Consider the following 20,884-nt stretch of genomic DNA (forward strand, 5'->3'; position numbering starts at 1 on the left):
TATCGCAATTTAAGTGCCTAGAAAATAATTAAGAATACACAAAGTTTACTTGAATCTCCTCAGGCAACCTAGAAAAACAACGAATCAGTAGTCATATTGTTTTTGAGCAACAGGCATGTTCTTGGACAAACGTTCTGCAAAAAATGGTTAGGCTATGAAAATCTCTCAGATAAATAGAGACAGATCAAGGTTAGCATTAATATCATCAAAATTCAATCAAAAAACCCTAAAAAATACACTGCCTTTTAATACGAGAAATCAGAAAATCGTACGAGTATTCTCACTGAGTCATACGGTAATTATCTACATACCGTACGATACATTACAGATTATCGTACTACCCCTAACAAAAACTCATACGAGTTTTAACAGGAATTGTATGGACGAAATTTGAAAAAAAATAAAAAAGAGTCTGCAAGGGCAAAAAATTGTAATCTTCTGCCCCACAGTGGGTGCCAAAAATGTGTATGAAAAGTGGTATTCTATAAGCTGTAAGACACAAACACTTCAATAAATCATTGCATGTGTGGTTAGACAAATATAATCAATGAATGTAAAAACCATAACAAATCGACCTATTGCCTCCTAAAAGATGCGAGTATAGACTTGCTCTCAGATTTATCTAAGCAATACCAACGACTAGACTACACCAAGATGGAGGATTTAGTCTATATGAGCAGAAAATTAAGTAAATGGATGCAAGATTAAGCTAGATGGATGCAAGATTAAGCTAGATAGATGTAAGAATTAAGCTAGATAGATGCGAGCAATCATGATTAAACTAATATGCAAAAAGCTAAGATGCAATAATCTCAAATCACAATATTCTCAATGACTCTAGAGCAAAAACAATATAATAACAATAAATCTCCACGGTGTCTTGATTGAGAGATGAAATCCTCAATTTATAGAGAATCCAAAGAGAGACCAACGGTCAAGATTGATTAATGATGAGCGGTTGAGATTCCTCAAGAGAAATCACAATCCAGGTGAATTGAAATGATTGGATACTTTAATTCAGTTTCACAGGAGATAAGATTGAGTTGATTTGGAGATAGATTTAATAAAGCATGCCTTAATGCATTTGGAATATAAGTCTAAGTTTGCATTGGAGATAAAATCAATTGAAGTCATGCACTTGAGATAAAATTAGTTAATTCCATGTATTTTTCTTTTATTTGCTCAAGACTTGTTTTATTAGAAAAAACCTTTTTAATGCAACTGAATCATTTTCCTTGAGATTGCTTTGAGTTTAAATTTAGAGAAATGAATTATTCAATTTAATTTCTTTTCTTTCTTTTCTGATATTTCTCATGTTATCTCAAATTTAAAAAAAGAAATATCTCAAGTAGATTTTTTTCTCAATTTAATTCCCTTTTTTCTAATTAATCATTTTTTGAAATTAATTCCTTTTTGATGATTAATTCCTTTTTTTGATGATTTAATGGCAAATTTATTTATTAATTAAATATGCTAGGATATTTAATTAAATAAATAGGATAATTGATTAAAATGGTTTACTTGGAATGATTAATTAATTGAATAAATATTTAATTAATTTAGAATGATTTATTTGCCATGCGACATTGATGATCGAAGAATTAATTAATTAGATTCTCAAGATTGAATTAGTTGTCTTTGGTTAGGACCTTGGTGATGTAGTCAAGATTAGGGGCCCATGGTTTAGGTGACCATTTTTAGGGTATTACAGTTAGTATCAACAATGTATTAACCTTTTGCAGTAGATAGAGAAATAGCATCTTGCTTCTTGCTTGCCCAAGAAACCAACATCTTTCCCAAAAAGAATGCATCACTGGAGGTACTCTTCTGGTCATCAACATCACTTCCCCAATCAACATCAGTATAAGCACACAACATGAAATCATCATTCTTCGGATCCCACAAACTATAGTCAACTATCCCCTTCAAGTATCTAAAAAATCCTCTTCACAATAGTAGCATGACTTTCTTTAGGATTAGTTTGAAATCTTGCACAAAGATAAGCAACATGCATAATATCTAGTCTAGTCTGAGTCAAGTATAGCAGTCCACGAACCATAGATCTATATAAGGTATGATTAAATTTTGAAGATTCATCATTCTTAGAAAGCATGCATCCAATCACCATAGGAGTTCCAACACGTTTGGAGTCAGTTAATCCAAACTTCTTCAACAATTCCTTCACATACTTAGATTGAGATATGAAAATGCCTTTATCAATCTATGTAATCTGTAATCCTAAGAAGAATTTCATCTCACCTATCATAGACATCTCAAAGTCTTTTTGCATATCAGTAGAAAACCTCATACTCAAATCATCATCTCCTCCAAAAATAATGTCATAAAAAAAAACTTCATTAATCAAAATGTTATCATTATCAACCTTAAAGTATAAATTACTATTAGCAGTACCTTTATAGAATCCCAACTTCATCAAATACCTGTCCAATCTAACATACCAAGCTCTAAGGGCTTGTTTAAGTCAATACAGTGCTTTCTTCAATCTGCATACCATGATTCTTTCATCTGATAATGAAAACCCATATGTTTGCTCAATGTAGACTTCCTCTTCCAAATCACCATTCAAAAAGGCTGACTTAACATCCTTCTAATATACCTTGAAATTCTTATAAGCAGCATATGCAAGAAGTAATCTAATAACTTCAATTCTAGCTACTGGAGAAAAAGTCTCCTCATAATCAATTCCTTCGATCTATGAACATCCTTTACATACCAATCTTGCTTTGTTTCTAACCACTTCATTGGCTTCATTCAATTTATTTCTAAATACCCATTTTGTACCAATCACATTCTTGTCTTTTGTTCTCGGAACATGTTCCCATGTATTTTTCTTCTCAATCTAATTCAACTCTTCTTCCATATCTTTTATCCAATTCTCATCTTTACAAGATTCAACAACATATTTAGGTTCAATCTTGGAAATCAAACATATTTCTTTAGCAACAATCCTTCTCCTAGTTATCACACCTTTATTTTTATCACCAATAATCTAATTTTCTGAATGATTTTATTTCACATACCTTGGAGTCTTCTGATTATTTAGATTCTCAAGTTCTTGAACTTCTTCACCGACATCAACAATATCTGGGTTAATTGTCTCTACTAGATCATTTTGCTTTAGGCTCTCAGTATGCACTTGCCTTGAAATAACATCCTGATCATCAAACTCATATCCACATTCTCTAATCTGCTTTCCATGACATTCATCAGGGTAAAAGTACAAAGTTGTGTCACACTTTTATAAATGAAATGGTCAATGTTGATTCAATTTTTTAAATTAAATCAATAGAAAGTGAAATATATGTTTTGAATTTTGAAATGATGTAAACTAATAAATTTATATTCTTTTATCTATTTTATGTTTGTAATTTTAACAAAAAAATTTTAAAAAAAATTGAAAGTAGTTTTTTATTAAGTAAACACTATAATTTTAGTTGTTGATAAAATGTTAAAATTAAAAAAACACAGGCCGCCACACTTTATTTAGTAAATTTTACCTTTTTTACTTCATTTTTTTTGTGTATATTGATAACTTGAAACTTTAGTGCATGTATATATTTTTTACTATATTTTATAAATATATATTTTCAATAAATTTAAAAAGTTGTGTTTGCTTAAATATAACTCTTTCCAATTCCTGCCACCTTTTTTCTGAATTATTTATCCAAATTAGAAAAGATTTATATCATCTTTACATAGATTCTTTTCTCTACTGCAACATATTTTTTTCAATTTTTTAAAATAAATTTAAGTATTTTTCCTTGACAAGATAATCAACCTTATATTTATGTGTTGATGACCTACTTTCAATAAAAATAAAATATAAAATATAAAAAACTAATTAAAATATTAAAAGATATATATTTTGGAAAATTCACTTATAAATCTATAAAAGGGTATTTTTACATTTAAAAAAAATATTATTTATAAGAGAAATTGTTGAAACATCGAGTTTTCTTATTTTTTGTTTTTTTGGTAATTAGACCCAAAGTGGTATAAACTATTCATTTAGTAGACACTTCCAATTGGAAAAGTTTTGGCCCATATATAAATTAGCTATAATGAATTTGTAATCACATAAATCTATCCACTTAATTAAATGAATATTTAGTATTTATTTGATTATTTAACCATCAATTAATAATTAATTAAATTAATATTTAATTAATTCATCTTAACCCTCTTCTCTTATTAATTAAATAAATTATTGAATTTATTTGATTTAATTCACTTAACCAAATTCAGACCATTAATTAAATAAATAAATCATATTTGTTTAATTAAATCTTCTCACACATTTAAATAAATTAATATTTATTTAAATCCCCCAAAATCCCATCTCTCACATTTAAATAAATTAACATTTACATTTAATTAAATCACCTTTATCCTCCACCCACTTGCATTTTCCTACAAATGCAAGTTGCACAACTATTTTAAATTAATAAATTATTTATTTAAAATCCTATTTATCCTCACCCACTTGAAACCTTTAATGGTTTCCCTTAAAGTCTTCAAACTTAATGGCTTCCTTCTAGAGTCTTCTCAAGCCTTTAATGGTTTCCCTTAAAGTCTTCAAACTTAATGGCTTCCTTCTAGAGTCTTCTTAAGCCTTTAATGGTTTCCCTTAAAGTCTTCAAACTTAATGGCTTCCTTCTAGAGTCTTCTCAAGCCTTTAATGGTTTCCCTCAAAGTCTTCAAGCATTTAATGCTTTATCTTCCTTTTTCTCATGTAAATAAATTAAAATTTATTTAAATAAAATCCAAAATTCACATTCACATTTAAATAAATTAATATTTATTTAAATATCTATCCAAATGCAAATTACACCATTTAATTAAAATAAATGATTTTATTTCAATTGAAAATCCCAAAATTCCTCCCACTTGCATTCTCCTACAAAATCCACTTGCATGCCTAAATCCCTTCTAGATTCTTCTAACTCCTTCTAATTAGCCTAATCCTATCCTAATCATTGTCACATTCCTAAATAAAAGGAAGTCACTTCTCAAAAACCTCCAAAGTCTTCAATAACCATTAAAGGCTTTATGTCTTCAAATGGTTAACCTCTAAAGTCTTCCAAACCATTAAAGGCTCTTACATAACCATTTATGGTTAACTCACCTTTTACCTTTGGTTAGAGACTTTCCTCTAACTTAACCATCCTTTTGACTCATGGGTCTCTTCAAAGCATTTATTTCTTTGACTAAGGTAACCATTTAACCCTTGCACATTCATTTATCCCTTAGATAAAAGGAATATCCATTAACCTAACCCTAACCCAACCCCCTAGGGTAACCATCATGTCCCCTCAAGCATTTAATGCTCCTTATCTCTCCTCTCAAGCCTCCTCATGGTGACACTTGTCAACATGGGATTGGGTTGAAAGTCTCACATGGATTGAATATCTTTCAATCCTAACCCTTGTTAAGATTACTCAATCTTAACCCTTCATTTCCCCATTTCTTATATAAATAGAACCCTTCTCAAGCAAAGAAGAAAGCATTAGAGTATTGTTGTTATACTAGTATTAGCATAGAGCTTTTTCATAGCATCACTATCTACACTTGCATAGCATTTTCTTATCATATGCAACCATCTTGAATCTCCATATGGCATCCATGGCTAGTGCTAAAAGCTGAGAGCTACACTCATGTGGAACTTGGAGAGGAGAGGAACAAGGGAGGAGCAACTATGAGCATCTTGATTAACATTTGGAGGAGTATATTTTATCTATTCTATGTTTGTATGCTTTCTATTTCATGCTTAATATCTCTCTTGATATGCCTATTTAGGATGATCTTTTGTTGCTAACACTAACGTTTGTTTCTTGTGCTCTTGTGTGTGTTGCCATCAAATAGATTTTCTAATCCTTTTTGCAGAGCATCAGAATCTATATAGACCATATGTTTGACTAGAATTATTTTTTAGTTAGAACTACTTAAATTCACTTGTGTTGATAAGTTGACCTAAAATGTGACACAGTTTTGTGCTTTTACCCATCAACCTTCACATTTGCACTTCCACTATTGTTTTCAACCTCTTATTGTAACATCGGTAGGCCTTTCTCTTAGTAGAATAACCTAAGAATATTCCTCCATCACATCTTGTATCAAACTTTCTTATATCCTCATCTCTTTTGATATAACATTTGCTTCCAAAATTTCTGAAATATCTAACTGTAGGAACATGACCAAATCATAACTCATAAGGAGTCTTACCGGAATCACCTTGTATATACACCCAGTTGAATGCGTATACAACAGTACTAATAGATTCTCTCCAAAAGGTCTTCAGAACATCCCCTTGAATCAACATAGTCCTAGCAGCATCCAAAATAATGTTCTTCCTTTCAACAACTCCATTATGCTGAGGGGTTCTAGGAGTAGATAATTGTCTTCTAATTCCATGTTTATCACAAAATAAATCAAACTCACTGGATGTGAATTCTCCTCCTTTATTAGATCTCAAACATTTCAGCTTCAATCATGTCTATGTCTGAACCTTAGATTTGAATATCTTGAATTTCTTCAGTGCTTCTGATTTCTCCCTTAGAAAGGTAACCCACATCATTCTATAATAGTCATCAATCAACAACATGAAATATCTATCACCCTGCATACTTCTCACTCTTTTAGGACCACACAAATTAGTATGCACAAGATCTAATAATCCATTAGATGTATACTGCTTACTCTTAAATGAAATTCTTGTTTGTTTTTTCCAACTGACATTCTTTACATACCGGATTAGAAGGCTTCACAATCTTAGGAAAATATCTAATACATTGAATATAACTTATCTTAATCATGCAATTAAAATTAACATGATGCATCCTTCTATGCCACAACCAGCTTTCATGAGCAATCACACAACTTTTCTCACCAGCATTCAAATGAAAGATATTACCTTTAGTCTTAGTTCCTGATGCAATCTCTATACCGGAGGCATTTAGAATCTCGCATTTACCATTCTTGAATTGAAAATCATATCCCTTATCAACCATATGTCCAACACTCAAAATATTATGCTTCAAACCTTCAACATATAAAACATCATCAGTATTATGCTTACCATCAAAAGAAATAGATCCTCTACCACAAATTACACAAGCTTTATCATCTCCAAATCTTACTATGCCACCATCATACTTCTCCATATTCACAAATTTACTTTTATCACCTATCATATGATGAGAACAACTGTTGTCAATTACTAATTCATCTTTCTCTTCAATCTTAGTAGCCAAATCTTCTCCTCAACAATGCAGCTTATAGAATTCATCGGTACCGAATCATATTCCTTGATAGTAATAAATACAAATTCATCTTTTGAATTTTTATTCCCAACTTCTTCATTTATCACATCTTCATCAGTAGCATAATAACATTTCTTTTGATATCTATACTTTCGGTTAGGGTCGTTAGGCTTAAAGGGATTATCATACTTGTCATGCTTCTCATATCTATCATGCTTGTCAAATTATCATGCCTATCATACTTTGGCATTCTTTCAGGACATCTAGAAGCAAAATATCCTATCTTATTACAAGAGAAACATTTCAAAGGTAACTTTTCATCATACTTACCGGCTTCCTTTGGCAATCTCCAAGAAATAAGTGCTTCAAGCTCTTCCAAATATTTTTCATGTTCTTCCATCTCTCTCATTTCTCTTTCATATCTAGAAACCCTAGATGAACTTTCTCCCAAACCATACTTCTCCTTCCAGGATACAAAGGCTTTAAATGTAGTTTCAGATTTACCATGTGATTCTCCAAATTCGCTCAACTCAAAAGTAGAAAGTTTATCAACTAGCATGTCTCTTGTCACAGTGGTCATAGTCTGGATTTTATCAATAGCAACAACTTTAGATTTGTAAACAGGAGTTAAAGATCTCAACACTTTAGCAACAATCTCATCTTCTTCAAGAGTTCCACCAGCACATCTGATGTACATGACAACTTCATTCACTTTAGCCATAAAGTATGATATGTTCTCATCTTCTCCCATCTTCAACATCTCATACTTTCCTTTCAAACTCTGAAGTTTAGCAACTTTGACATGTTTATCTCCTTCACACAAGGTCTCTAACTTTTCTCAGATCTCATGTGTAGTTTGCAAGCCAATCACATTAGTAATCTCTTAATTAGTCAGGGAACTCAACAATGCTTCTTTAGATCTTATGTTATTTTCAACATCCTTGATCTCATTTGCAGTAACCAGTCCATTCTGAGGAACATTGTAGGTAATCTTTGTAATCTTCAAATAATCATCTCCAGGACACTTCAAATGACACTCCATCTGGTCCTTCGATATAGTGTAATTGCTTCCATCAAATCTTAGACTCTCTTTCTTGAAAACATAAGTTGTCATCCTGCATCTCCTGAAGTGGTCAAACTTATTCTGGAGGATCTAGCTCTAATACCAATTATTGGAAACGACAATGAAGGAAAATAGAGAGGGGTGGTGAATCAGTTTTCACTGGATCTAAAAATTTAAACACAACTTCATATATGATCAATTGTAGCAAGAACAAAGATAAACATAATAACAACACACATAACACCAATATTTTGACATGGAAAACCTGGTTAAGGGAAAAACCATGGTGGGAACCTACCAACAATAAGATGATACTCTACAGTAATATGTTAAAATATTATAATGAGGAATGCACGTGCATTCAAGCACACTACTTAGAGCTCACTGCTCAAAAAAAAGAAGGGCTACAACCCTAAGGAAGGCTCACTGCCTTACAAAGATCAGACAACAATCTGGACTAGATGAAATGTAAGAATAGCATCTCCAAATGCCTGATGACAGTTTCGGTTAAGCACATTTGTCTGCCCTGCAACACTCTCTTCTCTACACTTCTCACCGAAAGATGAATTTGCTTGTTCACACATACACCACTCTCTGATAATGCAGACACAACACCCATATCCAAATTACATTAATATGAGACCTATTTATACAAATCATCAACCTTGACTACGAATTCGGCTCAACCCTTAAGACCTAATAACAAAATTACATCACACGATACATAGATCAACCACCAAACCAATACATTGCCATGATGACATATCATGGACCCAAATCAAATCCACAAACATGCAACACCACTAGAAATCTCGCAAAGATCATCCACAACATGCTACACCACCAAAAATGTCGCATAACACGAAGAACATCACCGGACCCATAAGATCTTCAATAACGCGCACAATGATCAATGCAAACTAGAAAAATAAATAAGACATGATAGGAAACACCAACAAGCACGTTGGAACCATCCACAATAGTTGCATCAACACCACTTAATCAAATATTCATCAATCAACACATTGATGCTCAAGAACACTTTAACAACAGCAACTAGGACTAGAAATATAACTTGCAGAGTACCAAATCATGAACCATCTGAATTGAAGATACACGTGAACATCCCAAACACTCTCCCAAATCCACAACTCAAGATATTATCATTCCAGAGCACAATGGATCAAATACCAAAACACTGCAACACTGAATACTGAAAACCAATCCTCATACCAGAATCCATAACCCGATCAAACCAACACATATCATCATGAAACCAACACTAAATCAACTAGAGATACTTCATTACTGAAATCACAAATCCGAACCATCACATCTACAACACACCAACTGAAACAACCAAATCAACTCTCTACAATACCGAAACATAGGAATATGTTGACATCAATTACAACAACAATATCCAATAGCTATAATACCACATGACGAAAAAAAGGTAAACACTCAATGATTCTTTAAATGTTGAGGGCGTTGTTTTATACAAAAGTAATGGTAGCGAAAAACAATTAAACCATCAAATAATTACGTACTAATTGCAACAACAATAATATTACGTATTGCGCCAAGAAAAATATCTTATATGATTCCCTTTCTTTGGAAAAAAAAATTGTACATGAAATTTTATTGAAAGGGTTATGTCAATTTGAATAAAATAATAATTCAAAAGAACATACACTTGAAATAGATTCTTCATTGTTTTTTTTCTTTTTAAAAAACATTATGTCTTCTTTTATTTTTTCTTCAAGTCTTACCAAGTAAATTCTCTTTTTATTGACCCTTCTTCCTAGATGTCTACTTACATTTATTATAGAAGAATAAAATTTAAAAAAAGACTAACGGGTCCAAGTGTTTATGACAATGACACCTCATAGTACCTAACTTTGTATAATACCTAAGGGAATAGTAAGATCTACGGGAATTGGATAATACCTAAGGGAATAGGGATAATGCCTATAAGAATTTTATGTAATACCTATAATAATTTCTTAAAATCTGTACATAAGTTAGGTATGGGCACTATATATCTCTTCCTCTATATTCCCTATTCAACTTGTCAAAATGTTGTATATAATGTACACAAAACTAGGGGATTGTTTTGAGGAGATCTAGGTTCTAATGAGAAACTTTATTGATAAATTTTTTTGAATCATTATAAGAAAATTATAATTAAAAATATGACAAAAGTTTTATCATGTAGTTCAAAATGTATGACTCTTCATCTTGGCATATATTGTATCCTTTAGCATCATTATTTTACATAATTCATGTGTTATTAAATATTAGTTTTCTTTCCTTTCTAAATAAATTGGTAACATGAAATTTGTATTGTAGACACTAAAATTTTCCATCACTTATTGGTGACATTTTCACTAATTATTATTTTGATTTAATTACTTTTGAAACTTATATTATAGACACTAAAAATTGTCTATCACATACTTGCAACATTTTCACTAATTAAATTGGCATTATTCTTCTAAATCAAATTCAAATTTCAATTTTCCCTCCACCATTATAATCAAATTATTTTTAGTTATTTCATTACTCTAATTTCTTCCAACATTAATTAATGATTTTTTTATTATTCACTTTTCTAAATAAAGTTATTCTAAAAATAAATATAATAAATATTTTATTTATTTTATTCCCTCATGCACATGATTAAATAATTTTTAATTATTTAATGTTAATTATATCTCCACTCTCTTTTCTTAATTGCCACTCACTTTGAGTCCATTAATCAATCAAATCTCTATTCTACAATCATGCATCCAATTCTCTCCATCATGAAATCATCCAACTTTGTAATTATATTAATCAATCCATCTTAATCATTCTCATCCATTGGTCTTGAATATTTCTCATACAATCTCCACAGTTGATCAATATCAAACTTTCATAAAACCAATCTCCATTCATCATTTTAAACAACCATAGTCTTTGAAATTTCATGCAATCATGTTGTGAAAATAGTGCTACATACAATTCTAAGAGAAACATACAATCAATTTAATAAATCTACAAAGTGCAATGGAGGTAACCAAATTCTTTATATGAAGGTATATCTTGATTGTTTATTTGTTTGTTTCATGCATTGATTTCATATACTCCATTATGAAGATTATAAATTTGTGTATTTTTTAAGGTTTGTGGTTAACCTAATATTGATTCACACAGTCCTAATTATGATCCTGCATTTTGGTATTCTAATGTAACCCATGTCCCTATTTACTAATGAATTTGTGAGGAAATTTGATTTTAAACAGTTTCAAGACCTTTTGATGCATCTGTCAGAGATTTGATGCATCGATAGCATATTGTGATGTATATACAACTTTAAATGATGCATCTATTTTTTCTCAATATAAATTAAGACTTTTCTAATTTGGAGTATTGATTATTATTAAATTTCATAGATTATAACCCCTGATAGAGATTTATTATTTTCTAGGTGCTTTTGTGTGTCCTTTGGCTTTTTTTTTTATTTACAAATCCCACACCACATTTGTTCGATTATTCAATGCAATAACAACACTTTTCAATGCATATGAGCTTTATTTTGAAACATTAGTAGCTTTTTGCAATGCATCTAAGCTCTGTTTCAGCATAGTTTTGATTAAGTAAAAACAGGTTTTAAGGGACCCGAAACCCGATTACATTCAAAAGATATTCAAGAAGGAAACAAAACAAGACAGCTGCAAAAGTAGTTGTAGGACATCTTATGGCACATTTATTCTTGTGAGACATCTATTCTATTGGTAAGAAAAGGTAAAATTTTGGGATCATTATCATTTTGCACACTTCAATTCACATTGATAGATATTTTTGAGTTATTGATCAATCCATGTAGCTTACTTGGCGAATGTTTGGAGAAGACATTGATCTAAAACTATTAACATATTTGTTGTATCTTGAGTGTCTATGATTTTTAGTTAACTCACACTTCAATTTTCTAAAGGGAAAAGAAACTTTTCAACTACATTTGGTGTACATTCACATTTTTATAATCCCAAAGAAATATTGGTGCTTCTTATCTCTCCTAACATTCCCATGCAAACTTGGGTGCAAGAGAAACAACAATCCTATCTTTTTCCTTTTTAGGAGGAGGCCTCCTTGGAGATTTCATCACCATAGGGTTAAACCTTAACTATATTTCTTGACAGTGTATATAAAAGGGGGAGAAAAAAAATTGTACCTCAACGAATGGCCAATGTTGTTCAAACCTGAGCCATAAGATCCTCGATCTATCGAGACTTGTTTAGTGAGGAGAGAGGGGGAGACCCCCCAATCTCAGGATATTACAAATGGGCTCTCTATTCAAAGTAGTCCCATACTAAGAACCATTATTTTTAGAAGCCTAGGAGCTATCAATCATTTCTTAGTGTAGTGTAGGTGATGCATATCATACCCCAAAGTTACTCACAATGTACTCCCCTGAGTAGAGATAGGAATTCTTGGCTTGGGGTTTTCAAGCCTCCCAAAGAGAGGGAAAAGATGAGCCCTTGTGTCATTGGATCCCAATTTATTGGCTCTCAAAATAAAGGTGTCTCACACTAATCTTGGAGTAGTAGTGCTTGTACTATGGGCCTATATTGAGCTAACACACCTGCCTAAATAATTAGGTTGTGCTCATCTTATGACTTTCTTCAAATTGTCAAATACTAGTGACACTATTGGCCTTATTACCTTGATTGAAGTTAATAATCCATCGTGTCTCATTATCTTTAGAGTTTTTTCGTGTCAAACAAAAAAATCAAAGACTTTTTCAAAACAAAACAACTGTCCTAAACAAAAATTTCCTAAAATTGGCTAGAACATTGCATCTGTAGCGTTAAACACCACAATTATAGTTGTTGGTCATGCATTTGAGCTATCAAACATTGTAATTGAGCTATCAAACAATGCATCTGGTTTATCTTTTGATACAACTTACATTCTTGTAACACATATATCTTATCGACTATCATTTTGAGTTTTATTACCTTCTGAGAACAATACCGCAAATGATAGTTTTTGTCATGCATCTATAAAATTTTATACTGAAATTGAACCTTACCCTAACATGATTGTTTTAAATTGAGACATTAGGTTTGTACCTAGGGATTTCAAAAATTTAGAAACCAAGCCTATTATGACACAAATAATAGATAAAGACCTAAGACTTAGTAGATCTCCTCTTAGCCAAGAACCATGACTTGCATATCCTTTCCTTCACTTAGGTTAGAAACACATCCTTTACATCAAACTTTCATTAAGTTAGGTATTTCTTTTGGTCTGTTTTTTCTGTCTTGCTTTGTTTTTTGGCTTTTGATAGTTGATTAATTTCCTATCATTATGTTGTAAGAAGCATTTTGTAAAAAGAGTTTCAAGTCCCTTCAAAACCTATTTGAACCTTAATCAAAAAAATATCAATGAGATCAAAATTAGCAAACCAGTCAAACTCAAATGATGATATCACATCATCCACTATCTCATATTCAATCAGACCTAATACTCATCAGTCTAGTATAGGTTTAACTCTTATCAAACCATTAGATATATAATCATCATTCTAATATAGGTTTGACTAGTATCAATCCAACATCTTGATCATTATCATTGAGATCTAGATATTTACTTTGTTCACTTTGGTCTACCATCACATTGGCATCAAATTAGCATCATAAAACAAAAAAAATAAAATAAAAAACATCATTTAGTATAGATTCATATCCATAGCATTGTTAGCATTCACCACATATCAATGACTGTCTCTAGGTATCTCACATGGTTGAAAGAAGGTCACAAATAAAAATGCTACAAATAGATCTCAACCAAGAGAACTATTTTAATCTTGCTAGCATGATGCAATATCGGTAATTTTCATGTTCATACCAAACACCACGACAAGGAGCTACATTGCAACCATCCACTATCAATTTTTTTTTACCAAAAAAGAGAAAAACTTGACACATGAAGAGATTGATAACGCATCAAAGGATCCCAAAGTTCTAGTAGTTGTATAATCTTTATTGTCCACAAATCCAAATAGATACTTCTTGTTTCTCAAACAAAAAGGAGCTAGAATTCCATCCGATTTTCATGTTTCCAATGTCAAAGAGTTTGTACCAAGCACCATATCCCAAAAAATAGGCTCAACAAACATGATGACCCCACCAAACAATCTTGTTTCATAACAACTCAATGTGAGCATTCTCTTGATCAACACATCTCACTACACAACAAATGTTAACATTCCAACACCAACATTATGGACTACAATTCACAAACCCACTCTTTAACATGTCACCATTGACCCAAATATCAACTCAACCAGTTAATATCCAAAACATATCATATACCAACCCAATCAAAACCAAAACCACAATCCACTTACCCAAAATCAATATCTCGACATGTCATCTCCCATCCTACAAAAAAAACTATTCCTCTTCAACATATGAACACAAACTTCATCCCAAAAAAATGCCTCCTCACTTTCACTTAACAACACAATAGGAAACAAAAGTACCAACACTTACATACCCAAAAAATTCACACCTTCATTACACCAAACAAAAAATTGAACCAAAACCTCATAACTCCACCACAAAAACCAAAAGTCTTTTCCACAAATAATGCACACAAACAAAATCCCACAATTACACATCATAATTATATCCCCCAACATAACATTATACGTAATCAACAATCCACATTCACACTTACACCCCAACCAAACCAAAAATTCACATCAAACTTCAACCAAACAACACAACCTATGACCTCCCATTCCTACCAAAACACATTCAACCAACCCCCAACATATCAAGGCACAGAACCATTCATAGACCCAATAGAAAAACAATCATACCTTCCACAAATAAACACTACCTAGTCCAAACATCCCTAATGGATATTCTAGTTCAGCAAGTACAAAGCTTGCAACAATAAATGACCAACTTGAAAGTTAGCGGACCTAAGAAGAAATACACCATGAAGAACATGTCCTTACCCTTTCAATGGAAGCATACACATGCCATTCTTCCAAGCCATAATTTTGAGATGCCAAGTTTGACATATCTTCTCTAGAGGTGGCACACAACAATACATATCTTATGTGATTCTTTCAACAAAACCTTAGTGGACAAGCTATAAAATGGTTCTCTCATTTACCACATGGCATAAGGAGATAGAATGAACTAACCAAAAAATTTATCACACATTTATCCTACAACATCGGACATGAAATATCTATGACATATCTCATAAAACAAAATAAAGAACAAAGAATATTTTGAACACTTCCTTCTTATAAAGGTAGAGAAACTTGGCCATTAAACATCCTTGTCATGTGCTAGAAAAATAGCTAGTCTAAATCTTCATACAAAATCTCAATCAAGAGATGTTGTTTTATCTCCAAGTCCAAGGCATAAATTTGACAAGGTTATTGAAACAAGTATCTTCATTGAGAAATTCCTCATTGCAAAAGGACTTGTGAATTTTTTTAAAGAGACCAAATATTATCCTAATAGCTCCAACAACAAATCTAGATTTTTTTCAAATAACAATAACGTAGTAAAATATAACATTGTAGACATAAAATTTGTCAGCAAGGCTCAATTTGTAGTCAGCCTCAAAGAACCTCATACATCAAACATGAAAAGATTGAATATCAATCAATCACAAAACAATGATCAATCGACAAATGTAGTGCAAAATAACTCACAATGTGGTCCTCCTAGGACTAACAACAAGCCAAGATTTAAATAAATGTGCTTAAGGAAACCAAGTGAAACAAATTTAAAGAAGCGTGTGCAATTGAACATCATCACTCTTATAGAAGTAAAACATTATCAACTAGGATATTCCAAACCATCATGGTGGAACAATCATGACTTTTGCAATATCATAGAGCAAAAGGACATAAAACCTCTTGCTACTTCAAACTAAATAATCTCATTCAATATCTTATAGAGCAAGGAGAAATAGTGATTAACAAGTGGTCTAGATCCTCTAATATTGATCATACAATATTCAAAACTCCCTTGCAGAACCATGGGAAAGGAAAAGCCTCAAGTTTAAGTACTAATATACCAACTACACTAGCATAGCCTATGAGTACATGGTTAACCATATCCAACAAGCCAAAAACCATGTCTCGGCCGTCATTATCAAAGATAAAAAAATAATGATTATTTTGTTACTACACATAGATCTAGGTATGTGCACCAACCTATGGTACCAAAAAGGTGCCACTTTTTATCTTTTTATAAAAACTTGTCATTGACATGAAATAATTGTCCAACCCTTTGGGTTGGATGTCCAAGGCGAATCCAACCCAAAGGGTTTTGGTGATTTCTAATTAAAATAACTTGGTGAGTGCCAAATATAGTGCTCATTGTATTTGGCTCTTACCAAATTCAAAAAGTATGTCACATTTCAATTCTTTTTTATTTCTTATACTTTAAGTTATGTTTCATAATATATTGGTAGGATGATTGAGAGTGGTTTCAAATCTCTAGGAGTTATAATGTAGTTTATAGGTTTTAGAAGATCATATAATTTTCAAACATTCAGATTCTAGTAATCAACGTGCTCCTATTAGCATTCTTTCACTCTCTCTATCTCACTCTCTTTATCTCCCCCGAACTCTAGACCTATAGATCTCTCTCTATCACTCTTTCTATTTCCCCTTTCTACCTCTTTCCCCCAAGATCTAGCACTACCTTTCTACCTCTCTCTTTTCCCCTTCACTCACCCCCAAATATTTGAATTGGCTAGACAAGCATGCTAATAAATTTTTGTTTCAAGGTCATGTCTAGATTTGAAGATATTAAAGTTTCTATATTTGATAATTGTGAATGAAAGCTTTGAAGTCAATTTTGAGGGTCTTAGAGGCTGCAAAATGACTTGAAAATGTTTGTAACTAGTTTGGCAGGTTATATCTTGATAGAACATGTCACAATCTCTATGATGCTTCAAATTGTTCTTCAATTGAACACTCAGTTCAAAATTTATGGCCTTCGTAAGTTCGGTCTCCTAAAATAAGAAATATAAAAACATGTTGGACACGTCAATGAGTTGTAAAAGGGAGTTCCATGTGTTGGTGTGTGTATTGACACATCATAGGTCATCTTGTATTGGAGATAAGATGAGCACCACTCTTGGGTGGTTTAGCCCGTGGTTTTGTATTACCATTTGATAGTTTCATGTATTGTATCTTCTATATATTAGGGGTGTGAGATGGAGGTTGTGTGTAAGAGTCTTATAGCATTGAGTTAGCTCTAGATCTCCAATGGTGATACTCTTGTGAGAATCTTGCTCTATGAGTATGTTACAAATTATTTTTGATTTCTAAATAATATAGTGGGCAATTTTTGGAGTGTGGGGTTTTTCTCCCGAAAGGGTTTTTCCTACGTAAATCATTGTGTTGTGGTACGCATACCATGTATGTTTATTTCTATTAGGTTTTGTAACTTTTTTAAAGGTATATGAAAGTTATGCATTACCCTCCTCTCTAGATTAGTGTAGGAAGTTGTTTCGCAACCTTATTTTCTTTACACAAATCAATTTATCCAAGGACCATTGTTGTGAAAATGATTAGTTGTATAGTAAGCTTTTAAAAATTGATATTTTTTTAGTATATCTACCTAATAATAATTTAATGCTTGAAGACTCACACATTGAGAGTTTTTTAGATTCACTCTACAAATTTGTTATCAAAGGCTTAATTAATGATGATGGTTAAGAATCATCCCCACTATAAGATGACATGTTGATATAAATTATGAGTTTTAATAAGTGAAGAGAAGGTAAGTGAAATTTGTTGAATGGATCAGAATACTGAGAGGGGGGGGTGAATCAATATTCCATAGTAATAAAAAAAATTGACTGAATTTAACCTTGGCAATTAATCTCATCAACATGAAACAACAAATGCAGAATAAATGAAAAGAATAATCACAAGATAGACACCAAATTTTTATACATGAAAAACCCAAATGGGAAAAACCACGGAGAGGGTTAGCTCTTAGGAAAATATAACTAGTTGTATGGTGCTTACAAAAGGGTGGCTCATTGTTAAATGGCTCACCGCCTGATTATAATACGACTTACTATCGAAATACAACACGATTCACTGTCTAAATGCTCACTACAATAGAAATAAGTGAACTAAGGAAAATTGCATCTCCAAATGCATGAGGTTAGTTTCACGACAGGATTAGATATCAAAACAACAACTTATAGTAGATTGGGTGAGGGATCTCCGCAACACTTTCTCCAACCAATTAATACAACTTCTTGTAGAAGATCTGGTAAGGGATTACTGGAACTCTATCTTCAATCTGTCAAACCAACTACTTGCAACATATCCGGTAAAGGATTACTGCAACATTGTCCTCAATTTGTCAAACCAACTACTTGTATAAGATTTGAGGGATTACTACAACACTGTAATTGCACTCGCATTTTCCACACTTACTCACCTTTTCTCTTACACACACATCATTCTCCACTACTAACACTGCACATTACTCGCATACACTTTGTTTCTTTACTGCTCACACATCCCACATACACTTTCTCTCTCTCCTCTTGTATATCTTGCATACCACTACTCTGTCACTCTCATACACTTATGTACCTCCCATGTCATATAGATATATATACCGGTAAGCACATACACCAAGATAATATGCCAGCCAAGAACAAAAAGTTTATAAAAATAATGTATTTCTCAAATCAACGCGCTACTCAAATATGCCTTGACCAAAATAGGGTAACCAAGTCGACCTTCACAAATCTTCCACATGCTTCCTTCTTAATTATAGGAACACATGCTTCAATTATTGGAACGTAACAAAGGTTTGTCGGATCCATAGACACAGACCCATAAACACAAATTCCAAGCATAAAAATTTCCATCTTCAAGATATGAATGTCATAGATTCCAAAGAATAGAGTTCATAGATCATATTGCAATACCAATGTCCAGATAGCAATTCAACTGTTACAACTAATACCAAAACCTAATACAAACCATGACTAGCAAAACACTAGATTCTAGAGCAAAGGATCTTCAGGAAAGTACTCTCTATAAACCATACATACCTTGCTACTCAATATCACATACATACCTATCTTCCACTATTGCTCAACATTGCATGCATCCATGTCTTCCATTGCTTCTCAACATCACATACATACCTATCTTCCATTATTGCTCAATATGCTATATTCAGTCCTAACCGAATCATAGGGTTTGACATCAATCACAACATTCACACGAATCTAACAAATTTTGGTTTCAAAAAGTTTTGCCTTTCCTATAAGATGATAACTAAACTAAGAACAAGATAGTGTATGTTGAAGAGACAAGTGAAGAGGATCAATTTAGAAATGTGGTCACTACTGTCTATGGATATATTATGACCATGTGACCTTACTAAATATTTTTAAAAGGAGGCTTAGTATCTTCACCTACCATAAGGTTTCTAATTATGGAATATTATCATCCTAAATCAATTCATATCCATTAATTCATCCTAAACTTATCACTCCGTGATCATGTTTATCCATTTAAATCACGACACTTGGCAAAAGTGTTGTGATAATTTTCAAGCTATGTGCTATCATAACTAGATTCCCAACTCAAAAGAAGACATTAGTAATTATGCAAACTTATAAATGGTTTTGTGCAGCCCATTTTATGTTCATGTCTTCTTGCTCGAAAAATAGAACTTTTGTCTTCTAAAATTCTGTCATATTATATTTTTCAAATTGTGAAGTTTTGTCATGTCATATTGTATTCACCCTATCAATTTATATGTAAAATTTTTCATCCTTAGGTTGTTTCAAATGCGTTGTCCATCTAATTAAGTACATATCTACTCGTAAACTCATAGATTCAAAAGTTTTCATGCATTGGAAGTATATGATAGGGTCCCCAAACATAGCCAATATTGTACCCAATCTAATACTTTGTTGTGATATATGAAATGCCATCATCATATTGTCATTTATGTGTTGAATTCCTTGTCAAAATTTAAAATGATAAATTTTGGGTGTCACATGTCATGTCAAAATTTAAAATAGTATATTGTCAAGTATTTGTAATTTTCTTTTCAATTTCAACATTGAATTTTAATTAATAGTTAATAATTTATTATTCATTAATCTGATTAGGTAAATTAGGATATGATGATATGATGAGTCAATAATGATCTGGTCAACTATTGATAGGGAGGAGGTGAATCAATAGATAGAAAACAAAATAAACTTTCACCAAACTTAAAACCAACTCATAAATCAATCACTGAACTAACTGGTTTAAACACTATATCTAAAACTGCAGCTGCATTGTCAAGTTTAACGATTGACTAAAATACCAATATAACAGTGTAACAGATCTAAAACTCACAAACCACTTAACCAAAACATCAAACCACTTTACTAACATTAGTAATAGCATATTTCAGATCACTTCCGGTCATCTTAACACATCTAACTGGCTTTACCAGTTAAACAGATTAACCAT

The sequence above is a fragment of the Cryptomeria japonica genome, chromosome 8 (assembly GCF_030272615.1).
Source record: "Cryptomeria japonica chromosome 8, Sugi_1.0, whole genome shotgun sequence".
NCBI lineage: Eukaryota > Viridiplantae > Streptophyta > Pinopsida > Cupressales > Cupressaceae > Cryptomeria > Cryptomeria japonica.